This window comes from Mustela nivalis (genome assembly GCF_964662115.1).
Source record: "Mustela nivalis genome assembly, chromosome: 5".
Classification (NCBI taxonomy): domain Eukaryota; kingdom Metazoa; phylum Chordata; class Mammalia; order Carnivora; family Mustelidae; genus Mustela; species Mustela nivalis.
The window spans coordinates 16,188,158-16,193,457 of NC_139024.1; positions in this window are offsets into that span (position 1 = coordinate 16,188,158).

The following is a 5,300-nucleotide window of genomic DNA, read 5'->3' on the forward strand; positions in this document are numbered from 1 at the left end:
GAAACACACACACACACACACACACACACACGCTGGAGTTGGGTCCAGGAACCTAAAAGGCAAGGACACCTTGGACACCTGGGAAATAGAGTTCAGCCATGAAGTCTCCAGGGAGAAAAGGGGAACACAGACTTTGATGAGCCCCCCCGCCCAATGGTCTTTGCTACATAGAGCTATGAGATTATGAATAAACCCTGAACCTTATGTCCCACTTGCAATAAAGATGTTCCATTCTGAACAGTATAGCTATAGGAAGAGTTTTAGTTGCTACTTTCAAGTTCTGTTTTTAGGCCTTTTCTGGACAAATAAAAACTGACAAAAGTCTTCACTATTGCAGTAACCCTATTAGGTCCTGGCATTAGAGAAACCTGGATTAGAATCTGGGCTTTGACAGTAGCTGCTGGATCTGGGCAAGATACTCAATTTTCTTAGCCTCAATAAAATGAGTACAAGAATAATAGCTGTCACATAGAGGTCTTACAAGGATGAAATAAAATCATGGGCTTAGATTCTGTATTATGGAGTGATTAGCATGGGGCCTGGCATGGCTGTTCCCACATTCTCCTAGGAGATCTACCACCAATTGACGGAATTCTGATTTCACTAAATTGCACAGAATTACACAGTGTTACACAAAATCACGCTCTGCTCAGAACACCAGAGCTACCGGGCGTCCATCAGTGGTTTACATCTCCTTAAAGCATCCAGTCTCAAAAATACCATCTTGATGAGGTAGGGGTCCCACTCTGGTTAAGCTCTGCCAGGACCGGCTCTACCATCTGGGGCGGGTGCCTAGTATGAGGCCCTTGTTCAAAGATAGTAATAATTTCAAGAGCATTAAACCTTGCATGAGGCCCTTCCAAGCATGGGTGCTGTGTGACTGTTCAGGTCACACACGCATAAGGTCAGCCCTGGGCTCCACCCATACCACCCCAACCGGCTGCCTCCCCAGAACTGATTTTCTGTGACTTTTAAGGAACTTCCCAAGCAATACAGCTTCTGAGTTGGTTAGAAGTGTTGATATCAGCCTCTCCGTGAACCATGTTTCATCAGGTCCTGCTCGTGCTGGGGCGGGGAGGGAACAACAGGACAAGCCCACCCACTTCGGAGTTTCACCCCAGGCCATCCTCAGAGGTCCAGGCCACCTCAGAGAACTGGGGACAGACAATAAAAGCCTTTTTTCCTCCCCCACTCCCCCGCAGATGGTTTGTGCGCCTGGAGAACAGTGCTCCCTTCCAGACGTTCCCTACCCAGGAGTGAGAGCCTGACTCCTGACTGTGAGTTCGGGTTGCTAGCTGTGAGCTGGAGGCCCCAGCGCCTTGGCCGGGTGAGAGGCACAGAGCGCTCTCCTACCCCAGCAGCCCCAGGAGGAGCAAACACTTTAGGATTTGTTCATGCTTTCACTGTGGGTTTCTGTTTGATTAATTCTGCATTCCCAGGAAGTGCCCGTGGCAGTTTCAACAACACAATAGCTCTTGTGGAGGTGTGGGTGGAGTGGATTTGGGGGGGTGGTGACAGCTTTGAGGGCACCTGATTGATGCCAGGAATAGGAAAAGGCAGTTGGCCCCATTCTGTCCCAGAAGCATGCTGTGCCACCAAGAGCCAGTCTGAGCAGGCCAGCCCTGGGGGACCGGGAAAGATGGGGCAGGAGCTAGAGGGGCAAACAGCTGACCCCACCCACAGGCTCAGGCTGGCAGCTTTCTCTCCCAGACCATGGGGCCTAGGACATTATTAGGACAGAGAGTTAGGGCCATGTGCGGGCTGGCCTGGAGTGGAGCATGAGCTTCAGAGAGGATCTGAGCTTCCAAGGACGACTGGAAGGACTTAGAACCCTCTGTGGCCCCCTTACACCCTAGGGCTCAGATAAGTTATCAGACTGCCTAAGGCCACTGTTAACTGATGCTTAGCCACATTTGACCTAAGTGAGCATCAGTAGATTAAAAACCTAAGTGGTTTGAGGTGGGCGAGTGATTAGGGGTTGTCTGTATTCTTATACTGGAATTATTAACACCGTTTCCAAAAATCTATCCATGCAATATGGAGCCAAGTGAAAATTTGCCAATATGGCATTTTGCAGATTCACTCAAAGTAAATGAGGTATATTATCTTGCCTAAATTACCCAGTATGGTTTGAACACTGACTACATTAACCATAAAGACTTTAACTTTCATTTCTCTCTAAATTGTATAGCTCCGTGGCAAATGTTTAAATTAGAGACGGCTTGTGTTAGCAAACATTTTAAAGGAAACGTGCGTACCCTTAAAGTATTTGTTTCGATTTTTAGCTTTCTAAAGTAGGAGAATTAATCCTTACAGAATTTCGTGCAGTGTTTTCCATAATCCTTGCCTCTAAAGCAATGCAGAATTTCCACTAATTAACTGAATGATTCAAATGCACTGGTTAGGATCGTAAAGATCCAGCTTATGACTGCGCCTGGTGTGTGAGAGCGTAGAGAAGGAAGAAGGTAGAGAAAGGGAAAACAAGGTGCGGGGAGATTCAGTGTCTCATCTCCCCATCAGCCAGGGCCCCTTCAGAAGCAGATGGCAGTGGGCCAGGCCACCTTTTTCAAGGCCAGAAGGAAGTAGCCCACGACCTCATTCTAGCTCATTCCTTTCATTCTAGCTGGGTTTGTCTCCAGGCATACTTGTCAAGGCAACACTCCTGGCACGTCCACATGTGCCACCTTGTCTTTTGCAGGTTAGCTCTAGGGGGGTTTCACCCTTGTATGGACTTCTCAGCACATTTTCTCTCTTTCTGGGTTTGATGAAGAATGTCTTCCACAAGGTTCTTCAAAGTCATGCCATCTCCAGCAAAGCAACCAGGCACGATGGTAGACATAAGAGGCACAGAGGTCCAGGTTGACCTGATGGGCCCTAATGGCAGTAATAATGTATCTGAGGGAGGAGCCAGGGTGGTCCCGTGGAGGGAGCAAAGAGAGTCTTGTGGGGGGAGCAGGTAGGACAAGCAAGCCAGGAGGCAGTGCTAGGGGTCCAGGCACAAGTGAAGCAAGAAACTGAGGCAATCTCTCTATGCTGAGCATTTGACCAAACCGTGATGATTTATCCTTTATACCACTGAGTTTTACTTCTACCAAATGAATAGTCATATGCTACATATTGCTAAAAATTGATAGGACTGAAAACACAAGACTATGGATTCACAAAGAACCAGTAAAATCAAACTGCACATGGCATGTATATTTGTTGTCTACTACCACACAGCAGATTACCTCAAAACTTAGTGGTTGAAAACAAATATAAGCATTCGTCATCTGCCCCAGATGGTATAGGTCAGGATTTGCAGAGCAACTTGGCTGGGATGGTCTAGCTTCCATCTTTCCTGAATTAAAGACAAGATGTTGGTTGAGGCTGTAATCACCTGGAGGCCTAGCCAAGGATGGAGCATCTACTTCCAAGAAGGTTCACTCACATTGCTGTCAAGTCAGTGCTGGCTGTTCATTGGCACATGGACCTCTCCAAATGGTTACTTCAGGTTCTCACAACCTGGAGACTGGCTTCTCCCACAGCAAGTGATCTAATAGGGCAAGGTGGAAACCAGAATGTCTTTTATAATCTAGCCTTAAAAGTTATACCCCATCAAAACCACAATATCCCATTGTTTAACATGGGATTGCTCCCTTATTCAGTGAGTCATGGGAGAAGAACCAGAAATACCAGGATGCAAGGACTATTAGAGGTCATCTTGGAGGATGGCTGCCATACCATGGGAAATGCATGTGTAGGTAAAAATTCACTTAACACACATTCTTGAGGGAAAATGATCACCTGAAATCTTCAAAAAATTTGTTCAAGTTTCAATTCCATCCTGCATTTGAGCCAGAAGTCCTTGTGGCAGAAATGACCAAACTCTACATTCCTTTCAGCTTCATGCCCACCCATGAGAGACGAGGGCTCAGGCTTCATAAAATACTCAAAGGTCATTGGAGGAGAAAAGGCAGGAACACCTTTCAAGCACCACATGCTTGAAAAATACCGCCACGATAAAAGACTGCTCTTAATCAATAAATCAAAGCTAAGGAATAATTGAAATCCATTGAAACTCAGTTCTAATACAAAAGCCAAAGAGCAATTTGCTAACATAACACAGATGAAAAGTGATAGCATCAAACTCAGAGAAATGGAAGAGATAAAGGAATGAAGAAAAAAATGTCCTGATGTTAACAAAGTCACTTTCACTAAGTGTGATTGGGAATTTTAAGCCATGGTGGCCAAAGTGAGAAGGGGGAACATTATTATATTCTGTTAAGTAGCAATGCGTTCAAAGAAAGTTTCAATTAATTGCAAGTGACATCCATAAATCAACAATTATGTGCAATCCAGTGATACATATTATCTATAGAGGAGATCTAAAAACCAAGAAAACATGGTTCCTGTGTTCAGGGAATTTATACTTCAGGGAGAGAGATAAACAAACAAGATACGCACATAAGCAAACCATGAGTCCCCAAAGGAAAGTATAGGCAAGGGATTTGGGGAGTACTGAATGAAGATGAACCAAGGAAGCCTTCCCAGAAGAGGTAGCAAAGGAGGGAGGCATTGAAGGATACACAGGAAGTAGACAGGGAGGACCAAAGGGGAGAGGAATGGGAAATAGAGCGATTCCGTGGAAGAGCTTAAACAATGAAACAGAGATTGGCAAACGCAGGACTGGTTTGGAGAAACCATCTAGACTGTCAGTAGAGTAAGAGATTGGAAGTAGTCAGGGTAGAGGGTTGTCCTTGACGGGAGAAGAGAGTGAGGGTGTGCATTGGGATTAGAAGGGAACTTAATGCCATGAATTTATGGGAAAGCCATGGAAACCAGATTGGCAAGATTAAATCCCAGCTCTATCACTTATCAGTTGTATGAACTTGAACAAGTTACCTAAACTCTCTGTCCCCGAATTTCTTCACCTGAAAAGGGGGATGAAAATAATAGTACCTACTTTATTGGTTATGTAATTCAATGACATCATATATGTAATGTGCCACAGGAGTGCCTGGGGCAATGAGCCGCCATTGTCGGCTTCTTCTTCTCCTTCTCTTCTCCTTCTCTTCTCCTTCTTCTTCTTCCTCTTCTTCTTCCTCTCCTTCTCCTCCTCCTCCTTCTCCTCCTCCTCCTCCTCCCCTTCTCCTCCTTCTCCTCCTCCTCCTCCTCTTCCTTCTCCTTCTCCTCCTCCTCCTCCTTCTTCTTCTCCTTCTCCTTCTTCTTCTTCGTCATCATCATCACTATCATTTGTTCTGTGAATAGAAAGTAGGGCAGATCTGTGGAATGTTGCAAAAGTAGCATGGAAAGGACTA